Source organism: Pelmatolapia mariae, linkage group LG18 (assembly GCF_036321145.2).
Source record: "Pelmatolapia mariae isolate MD_Pm_ZW linkage group LG18, Pm_UMD_F_2, whole genome shotgun sequence".
NCBI lineage: Eukaryota > Metazoa > Chordata > Actinopteri > Cichliformes > Cichlidae > Pelmatolapia > Pelmatolapia mariae.
The window spans coordinates 28,431,136-28,442,117 of NC_086243.1; positions in this window are offsets into that span (position 1 = coordinate 28,431,136).

Genomic DNA, 10,982 nt, shown 5'->3' on the forward strand with positions numbered 1-10,982 from the left:
GCAGTGTGCACCACTTTAAGTGTCTCTTGTCAAGGATGAATGAACATGTTTGGCCTTCTAAACAGTTATAATGCAAAAAGACAAACATTTACCACATGATCACTGCTAAACACAAAGGAAGGACTGCAGCGGGACTAAAATATCTGCAGGGTTTTGTAGCACTGCTGCTGACACTTTCAGCTGCTCCCTCATTTCCCAACTAGTCGCCACAGTGGATTTGCATGTTTGATTTGGCACAGGTTTGACCCTGGATGCCTTTCCTAAAGGAATACTATCTTGTGACCCCCCCTGAGGCTCGGTTTGTGCACCCTCCCAGTCTTAAAATGGGGATCTTTTGCATGTAAGGCAAATGTGTTAACCCCTGCACCATAACACCACAAAAGAGCTCACATTATGTTAGATTTCTTCTAGCTGTATCCAAACATATTGACATGTCATAGTTACTTTCTGCTGGGTTACAACACATCACAAAAATGCTCCATAGATCTACTAATTAAATTATAAAAGTCACGAGAACTTGTAAGAAAGGAGGGCGATAAAAAACAGCTTAATTTATAAATTCACCATCCAAAACACGCGAGCTATGCAATGCGGAATTATTGGAGGTACCGATGGATACTCCACGGTCAAATCAAAGAACAAAGACTGAGACAGTCCCACACTTTGAAGTCAGACTCGAACGAGGTGATCCGACTCTGCAGACAACCTTGATCATCATTATTTGCCCTCTGACTCATCAGCCTTAATGAGCTGGCCTGTCCACAATGTCTCCACTGAGGGTGTCTGCTGTTCATTAGGGCTCCCCAGTAATTGAAAGGCACGACTCTAAATGAAGATATGATGGAAGCTGTGAAAGATAAAGACAGAATACGTGCAAGCCAAGAGCAGCGATAATGAGGCCGGGGTGTGAAAGCGTCTTTGTGCTCGGCTCTCCTTGGCTTTGATTGGGAGCCACAGAAAATAACCTTGATGATGAACGGCACAAAGCAATGCCATCATACTCTTGTTTACTATAGCAACACTTACATCGAGAGACAAAAGTGCTGTCGATGAAATCTAACAAGTTTTTCATTGTATCAAAACAGCCAATTGTGACTTTCATTAGCTGAGTGTCTTTTCAACTGGTTTACCATGAAAATGCTTTGGTTAGAGACCAAGTGTGTTTTTATGGTGATATTTTTTTTGTCGGTCTTGTGAAAAGGTCAAATACACCTGAAGGATAAAAGTTCAAAAAGCTCAAAAAGACAAGATTTTTAAATGAGGCTGTGGATTTCCTAAAATAGTCGGTCTTAGCACATACTGTATATGTCTGGGTCTATTTCCAGCAGTGAATTCACACACATTCGGTGCTCTAATGAGTGGAAGACTGTCACTGCAAACATGTGCCTCACTGCTATGTTAGAGGATATCACCTCTATGAATCCGAACATATTCATATACCAACCTTATTTAAGAATACATCTTTTCACAGTTTTGTTCCAATATTCTGTCTTGAAGGTCTTCAAGTTCAATTCAGCAAGTGTAATTAATAGACTGTATTTAAAAAATGGATGTGGCCACTGTGACATTATATACTAGTTTTAGATTCTGCAGTTTTAAGCGTCAGCATTTCCGAGCCACTGCTTTGCTGTTTCGGAGCCACAGGTGACCATATTTGATCGATCAGGCGCCAACTTATCAGCATAAACCAGCAGGCTTGGTTAGCCAGCTGCATCCACATCTGGTGTTGGTGCTAAGTAACAGTGTGAGCCACAAACTTCTTGGATGGGGTGTACCACTCACCAGGCTTTATCAATTGTTCCTTTATGCCAATAAAGTAGCTCTAAATGGCATTGAACAAGGTCAGGATGCAAATAATCCACAGTAAGAGTTATTAAAACAACTGACTCAAACCCCCTCTTTGTACCAGGCTCTAAGCAGGCTTTCTATTGCTCTAAATTTTAACATGGGAGTCAATGTGGACTAACTAACTTCCTGAGTCAGCCTAAAGTGACAACTACAAGGAAACTGCATTTTTTTAGTAATTCCATGTTAGCTTAATGTTTCATTTTCTTGGTTAATATGATAGATTTAATCACAGAATGTGGCAACAGGGGCTCAATGAGCCAAAACTGAACACAGTTTTTGTTTGTTTTCTTTCAGCTTTAATTTTATTTTTTGCCCCTATGCCAAACCTTTTGAAGTAAACCTCATTCGAAGCATTCAGAGTCGGTGTTCACGTCCATCTGTGTTACGCTGCTACTGTCTAATAAGTGACCATTTGTGCGAGATTTATGAGGGGAAATTCGTGGCTTTATTAAGAGTTAGTAAATCATTGACTGAATGACTTATACTGGCGTGTCCACATGATTACACAGCAGAGCTTTGCTCACACTGTATAACAAACACAGAGCTATAATTTGTCTTTAGAAGCATTAAGGCGCCGGCCACTGACAAAAGTTATGTGAACCCCTCTGTGGGAGAAATACTGCAGTTTGTAAAGTTAACTCTCCGGAAACAGTTTCATGAGGATTCATCTGATAGTTGCTGAGTGTCTTTATGTGTCCCAATATTTGCTGTGATGCAGAGAGTTTACTGCTAGTCTAGATTTTCACTGACTAAACAAAAGTCAAACACTGACTCGGATGTGTAACTGCAACGTGACTTACACGAAGGTGACAAAACTACTGAGCTGTAACAGAAGTCTGCACAGCTCCCACAGTGGTGCTGCCATAGTAACAAAAATCCAGAGCTGGTGAGCTGCTTTGTGTTTGCTGTTTCGCACCCAGTGAGACTTTACAAGGTCATGTGGGATTTTTCTTTGAAATTCTTAAGAAATTTGAGCTGTGAGTTACTCCCACTGTGATCTCAGGTCACAGGGTTTGATGGCAAACACACTGATGTGGTCGTTTACCTCTAAATCAGGCACAACTGTGGGTTTGGATCTTCAGAATTTTTTTTTTCAAGGTGTGTTGCCATACTTTTTGTTATTTCATATATAGATACTTCTACCTACATCAGTATATGTGTGAGTACTCCCTGTGAGCCAAAAGCTCAGACTTCAAACTGCTCTAAAACCTCTGATGCAGTTTTTTTTCTATTCATGGCTCTGTATGATGTCACTGAGGGACTGAAATGCCTAATATGGCCATCTCAGGTATACAACTCCCTCTTGACAGCTTAAAGGGAGGGTAAAGGAGCTTAAAACAGCTTCTTACAGACAGAAGTGCTGCATTGAGGCCCAGTATGAGATAAATCAGGACTATTTTGAACTGCGGCTCATGCAAAGCTCCTCTAACCAGGTTCACTGATAATAAAAATAGCTGCAAAATAGCTAAATAAGTTCCCTTTAAGTGTTTTATTTCAGACAAAGTGGCTATTAACACTGCAATTACAAACATCTTATGCATGGACATGAACTATGCTTGATTGCCTAAAAGTTTCTCGGTGAAGAATTTGATCAAAAAGCATATCCAACAATTTCATTCTTTTGTTTATCAACCTACTTTCATGCAGTGAGTTCTGATAAAGCCGCTCACCTGCACAGCACCAAACAGCAGACAGAGATAATTAGAGAGTAGCTCATAATGCAGAGGAGAAATTAGCAATTAGCTACAGGATGCATTTCCCTCAATAGTCAACTAAAAAACAAACAAACAAAAGACCTGAAAGAAAAATGAATGAAGATGGCTTTAATAATCCCAGCAGGGGAAATGATTAATAGTTCTGACGCTACGTAATGAAAGCATGACACCAAATCAATTAAAAAGACACAAAAGATATATAAATTAGCAACTTAATGTAATTTCAAGAACATGTTGATCAAATATTTACTGAGTTCAGCTCAAGAAGTCAGTTTAATTCCACTCTTATTAAATTGAATCTTTAAAAACTTGAGATTTTCTGTGAAGTTCGAGTGAGTTCTTTTTTTGCATGTTTTTTTCCTCAAATTGAAATCACGGCTGATTCTTTCAGTAGAAAAAATTCAACATTTTACTGAAAAACATTCTGGGCAGACCTGTAGCAAAACTGAATTTCTTTCAATAACGTGGCAGGAATCAGCACTTCTTCAGTAAAGCTCTTTGAAGAAATGAAAATTGCTCAAATTTCCAACACGTTGCTGTGGTCTCTAAAAAATATGTTGTCCTTTTAATCACAGCTACTCAACATTGTTAGAAAATCACAAATTACAAGCCGTGCTTTGTGCTTTTTCTTTGACAGACTTCCGTTACCAGCATTTGTTGACTGGAACTGGAAACAAAACAGAAAAAATAGAAACATCCTCAGAGTGATGCTGAAAAAAGTGATCAATGGATTTGTTTCTTGTAAATTAGCTTTAAAAGCTCACTAAAAAACATTCAGTTGATCCAAAACACCACAGCGAGAGTACTAATAGAGACTCGAAAGGAGGATTGTCTTCTTTTCCTTCTCTTCATTTTGGACCCTTCAAATCTTGAAGCACTTCACTGTCAAACTACAACCTCGCGTGTGGTTCCTTGAGTTTCTTAATTGGAGACAGACGCTTGGATCCAGGAGACAGACGCTGTCTCTAGTTTTAAGAATAGGCTTAAACACTTTCCTGTTTATAAAGCTTATATTTAGCGCTGGATCTGGTTTGATCCGAGCTTTCTTCCTGTTAAAAGGCAGTTCTAGCTTCCTACTGTCGCCACTCACAGTCTGAACATTCAGATTGTCTCTTTACTGTATGATCAAATTTTTATCAACTGAAAAGAAAGAAGAAATAAGGAGGAAGTTGGATCTGAAACTAGTCTGCATTAGTCCAGGAGTGTCAAACTACATTGTTGGCCCACTTTGATCTCAAGTGGGCCAGATTGGTGAAATTCCCCCTTCTGAAAAAGAAAAGCAATTTCAAAAATGCTGCTGTGGCAAAGAGAAAAAGTCTGTCAGCACAAATTACAGAAAAGTACTGAGACTGTCCTGTAATTATAAAACAACAAGTTTGTTATAAGTCACAGAAAATATCCATTTGCTTTTATTGTTGTAAAAAGATACATGTCTATAGCTGATAGTGAAAAAAGAGGAAACTTTATGTTATTTAATTGTTTATCTATTACTTAATTGCTTTGGTGTAGTAAGAATGGCTGTGGGAGAAGTCTCTATCAGCAGGAAGAATTTATTTCCTCATTTACTTCTTCCAAAGCCGTCCAGTGGGCCAAATTAGACTCTTCTGGGTCCAATTCTGGCCCCTTGGCCTTATGTTTGACACCCCTGCAGTAGACTATTCTAAGAATAAAATTAGGACTGGCTTCACAAAATGGACCAATCTGAGTACGTCCTGTGCCTTTATCTTCAAGCTGAAATGAATCTTTTTGTGCAAACTTGCACTAACCTCTTCTCACAGATAAAGCCAGCCTCCCACTAACATCCCGACTCTTTGCCTTTCCATTCTTTCACTTTTATTTCTTTGCATTTTGCTGAACCTCCGCATTAAAACTTTGATTTCAGCCACATTAACCACTTTCGGCGCATTTACTTTGAACTAAAAGCGAAATCGCGCAGCACTTTACTGCCTCGGTACGCACACTTTTCCGAGACCCAGTATCAGGTCACATCCTTAAAACTGTCTTGCAGTTACACTTCATCACTTTCTATCTTTTTGAAACAAGCAATTACAGGAGAAAGATCTAAATATGATCAAGTCAGTCGCACAGCAAAGGCAATCTCTCTCTGGGAGTTAGACTCTGCTGTGCTCATTTACTTTGCAGCTCTTATCGACTTTGCTTTTCCCTCTCTAAGAAGTAGAATTTACATTTAAATGTCATCGCTTATCCTGCCCAAATTACTGCAGTGAATAGAAGCCACGAGTAAACAGCAACACTATGTCTGGATGGCCTTTTTTTCTTTTTTTTGCAGGGGAAAATAAATGTATGTTTGCCCAAACTTTGATTTAAAAACTGTGTGTGTACTGCAGTACTTTTCCGTGCGTTTTAGTTGTGAGCCACCTTGATGTGGAAAAAAACCCGGTGAAAAACACTTCATGGCCTACGCTCACTACACCCACACACGCTGCTTTATTTTCAGCTTTAAACACCAAAACACGGCTCAGCGTCCTCTGCCTGTTATTCAGTCAATGAATAAAAGGGACACACGTGGGCATGAGGCACAAAGAGGAGAACTAAACCGGTTCATCAGGGTACAGTCACCTAACGGTAAATGCAGCGGTTTGGGGAGGGTGGATACCTGTAAAGCTGGCTGTTATTTTTAGAGGAACTGAAGACTTGAACTACAGTTTGCGTGAACAGAAGAAAAGTGCAGTGGAATTAAAAGCTGTTATAATTATAACGTCGGGGCTCTGCTGCACAGGTAGGGTGAGGTTTTAGGTGATTATGAGGGGCCTCAGAGGAAAGCTCCACACAGACACACGTCAGCTGATATGGTCTGGATATCTGAGCAGGATTCATGCTGGAAGGCTCTAAGGTGAGGTGTTTTGGGTATGAGTCCCAGCAGCAGTTATTTCTCTCAGCTGGGTCTGTACTTCACTAGAAGAGGAGGCTGAAAGGAGGGCGATCTGGGCATCTCTGCTCAGATAATTTTGCTTGGGTTTATGTCAGCTGAAGCCAGTTCTCTAAGACAGGCCTAACAGACCCTGGTGGTGTGTCAAATCATAAACCCTAAACCAGATGGAAGAGAGGGTTAGGGTCAGTCACTACTGGGTGCTGTAGTGTGGTCTGAGGAAATCTCCACCATCTGTACACCTCTCTGTGACTGACAAACGGCATGTTTGGAACTAAAACCTCCCCCATTTTGTTGGTAATATTTGTCCTGAGGGACGATGTTATGGCATCATTGAGAGAGGTCTGGCTGTTTGTTAAAAAGCAGGATTACTCTAATGTGGGTGCATGTTTTTACCCAAAACTAATCAGGTCATCTTTAGTGGCTAAAAACTAACCAGTGAGTAAAAGTGAAAGAGAAAATAATTCAGCAAGTGGAAAAAAAAAAAAAAAAGCCAAACAAACTGTAAAACGGTCTCACAGGGGCAGGAATCAGCCTCTCCTGGCTGACGAACCTGCCACGCTTCCAGCCTCCTGCTGCAGGCTTTGCAGGTCTTTGATAGAGGACCAATTCTCACCGCAGCTGAGACTGCAGCGGCTGCTGCGTCAGAGCATCGCTGCCAAAGGACGACGCAGGAGACGGTAAACTGAACAGCAACATATAATGTCCCAGGATGATAACATGGTGCAGCTTCAGCTTGAAAAAAAGGGAAAGGTGGCTTCATGTTCTGCAGTTGCAACATTAAAATGGCCAACTATGGATTATAGATCAATAATACATAAGGGAACAGAATGACACTCCTCTTATTCTGCTACACAATAGATAGTAAAAATATATATGTAGACATTTTACAGGTTGGATTATTTTTGAGTATTTTTACTCTGTAGCATCTAAACCTAAAGTTCATTTTGAAGCCACAATAATCGTCCCTTCATTTTTTTCCCCTTGTACAAACCAAAATGGATAAATGTCACCAGTGACTTCTTAGAGGAAGAGGAATTGATCTTCTTCTCTCTTTTTTTTAAAATGTAATATTAATTTTTGAGTGAATCTTTTGGAAAAGTGTTTAATGAAAAATATATCATATTAAGGCTCATGCCACTGCAGGCTGCTACTGTGCAAGCATTTTGAAAACTAGCTTTATGCGTTTTAAAGTTTTATCACTTAAACACTTTACTGAAAGTGCTGAGTCGGCAGTTTCATAAACAACTGGCTATAAAATGTGTGGAAGGAGCAGCTGCCAGCCTTCTTCCAGCTGCAGCAGGGGTGTCAAACATAAGGCCTGTGGGCCAGAATCGGCCAGGCCAAGACTCCAATCCGGCCCACTGGACAGCTTTAGAAAATCTGAAGGCATTTGAACCTTTAACTATATTTTCATACGTTTTACAGGTTTTCCTATTGATAAACCCCCCACTCCACCCCAGCACCATTCATACTACACCAAAGTAGTTAACTAACATACGGTGGCTTGCAAAAGTATTCGGCCCCCTTGAACTTTTCCGCATTTTGTCACATTACAGCCACAAACATGAATCAATTTGATTGGAATTCCACGTGAAAGACCAATACAAAGTTGTATATACGTGAGAAGTGGAACGAAAATCATACATGATTCCAAACATTTTTTACAAATAAATAACTGAAAAGCAGGGTGAGCGTAATTATTCAGCCCCCTGAGTCAATACTTTGTAGAACCACCTTTTGCTGCAATTACAGCTGCCAGTCTTTTAGGGTATGTCTCTACCAGCTTTGCACATCTGCAGACTGAAATCCTTGCCCATTCTTCTTTGCAAAACAGCTCCAGCTCCATCAGATTAGATGGACAGCGTTTGTGAACAGCAGTTGTCAGATCTTGCCACAGATTCTCGATTGGATTTAGACACCAGACAGGTCAGGGATAAAGTTATTGAGAAATTTAAAGCAGGCTTAGGCTACAAAAAGATTTCCCAAGCCTTGAACATCCCATGGAGCACTGTTCAAGCGATCATTCAGAAATGGAAGGAGTATGGCACAACTGTAAACCTACCAAGACAAGGCCGTCCACCTAAACTCACAGGCCAAACAAGGAGAGCGCTGATCAGAAATGCAGCCGAGAGGCCCATGGTGACTCTGGACGAGCTGCAGAGATCTACAGCTCAGGTGGGGGAATCTGTCCATAGGACAACTATTAGTCGTGCACTGCACACAGTTGGCCTTTATGGAAGAGTGGCAAGAAGAAAGCCATTGTTAAAAGAAACCCATAAGCAGTCCAGTTTGCAGTTCGCCACAAGCCATGTGGGGGACACAGCAAACATGTGGAAGAAGGTGCTCGGGTTAGATGAGACCAAAATGGAACTTTTTGGCCAAAATGCAAAACGCTATGTGTGGCGGAAAACTAACACTGCACATCACTCTGAACACACCACCCCCACTGTCAAATATGGTGGTGGCAGCATCATGCTCTGGGGGTGCTTCTCTTCAGCAGGGACAGGGAAGCTGGTCAGAGTTGATGGGAAGATGGATGGAGCCAAATACAGGGCAATCTTGGAAGGAAACCTCTTGGAGTCTGCAAAAGACTTGAGACTGGGGCGGAGGTTCACCTTCCAGCAGGACAACGACCCTAAACATAAAGCCAGGGCAACAATGGAATGGTTTAAAACAAAACACATCCATGTGTTAGAATGGCCCAGTCAAAGTCCAGATCTAAATCCAATCGAGAATCTGTGGCAAGATCTGAAAACTGCTGTTCACAAACGCTGTCTATCTAATCTGACTGAGCTGGAGCTGTTTTGCAAAGAAGAATGGGCAAGGATTTCAGTCTGTAGATGTGCAAAGCTGGTAGAGACATACCCTAAAAGACTGGCAGCTGTAATTGCAGCAAAAGGTGGTTCTACAAAGTATTGACTCAGGGGGCTGAATAATTACGCACACCCCACTTTTCAGTTATTTGTAAAAAATGTTTAGAATCATGTATGATTTTCGTTCCACTTCTCACGTGTACACCACTTTGTGTTGGTCTTTCACGTGGAATTCCAATAAAATAGATTCATATTTGTGGCTGTAATGTGACAAAATGTGGAAAAGTTCAAGAGGGCCGAATACTTTTGCAAGCCACTGTATAATATACATAATTCTAGAATTGCTTTTTTTGGTTTACAAAGCGAGTTCACAGTGCAAAAAACCTGTTTCCATTAATTCACACATTTGATAATTACAGGACAGTCTGACACTTGAATTGCACTTGAATCTTGTGCAATTTTACACATTTATTCTGTGGTTTCACTGGTCCGGCCCACTTTAGATCAAAGTTGGCTATTTGTGGCCCAGGATGTAAAATGAGTTTGACATCCCTGATCGAAGGTATAAATATAGCAGGACACTTTATTAATCCTTCTCATGAAACTGGATCAAGTAGCTGAAGCGGGAGTATTCAATGTTTCCATTTTTATATCATAATGTCATAATATAGAATAATGATCATTTAAACCCAATTCTGCAGAAGTCATTGTTTAAAGCAAGTTAACCGCCTGTCATTATGTAGCTGAATGAAACTATTTTTAATGGAAAAAAAAGACAAAAACAAAAATATCGCCTTAAGAACTCATTTTCAGTCCAAATTCCTTTTAAAAACAATCAATTTTTTGGTGTCAAAGTAATAAAAGTATAAAGTTTAAAGATTATATCCTTATGACAGGATATGATTGAGGACAGTCACAAACTTCAGTTTTCCTGCATTGTCATTTCTCAACTCGTTCCAGTCCTTCGATAGCTCCAACAGCACCGTGCTGGTGCTACTTAATCATCCCACATTTCGAATGTACGTAGTGTTTTCAGCTTCACAAAAATCAGTGGGAAGAAATTCACGGTAGACCGAATCTGTGGGCCGCCAGTAACAAGTCCCTCAGAGATGCTTTCTGTAAGGCCAAACGAGAAGTTTGCATCGCCCTGGATCACTAAAAACATCAGCAGAATTCATCCCCAGTCTTTGATTATCACATAAAATTAGCTGTTGGTTAGGATTTGTTTACTGCCAGCAGTAAAACACTAAACCACAGCAGTAGAAAGACTACAAAGTGGTCATAACTTTAACTTCACCACTACCACGCGGTGCATTTAGGGATGATGAATGCCCCCAGCAGCTTCTGCAGTCTGTTGGCAAACATAAGAATTTAAGTAAAACATCTATCGGTTATAAAAACTTGTTTCAAAGTAAATAATACAAATCAGTTCTTGCAGCCCACCTGCAGCAGCTTCACAGCCCACACTTTGAAACTCACTGAATCTACACTAGTTTAAACAAAGGAAGAAGTCGTGTTGCTCTTTAGTTCTTTCTCTCAGGGTGTTCATCTAGTTTGCATGAGGAATTGGACGGTTCATTAAATGTTCACACGTAGGAGGATTACACAGTTTGTCTTGTCCGGCCCACCTGAGATCAAATTTGGCTCCTAAACTGAAGCTTCTTCACACAAAGACGCAACGAAACCATTAAAGTAACAGAAACAAAGGAGACA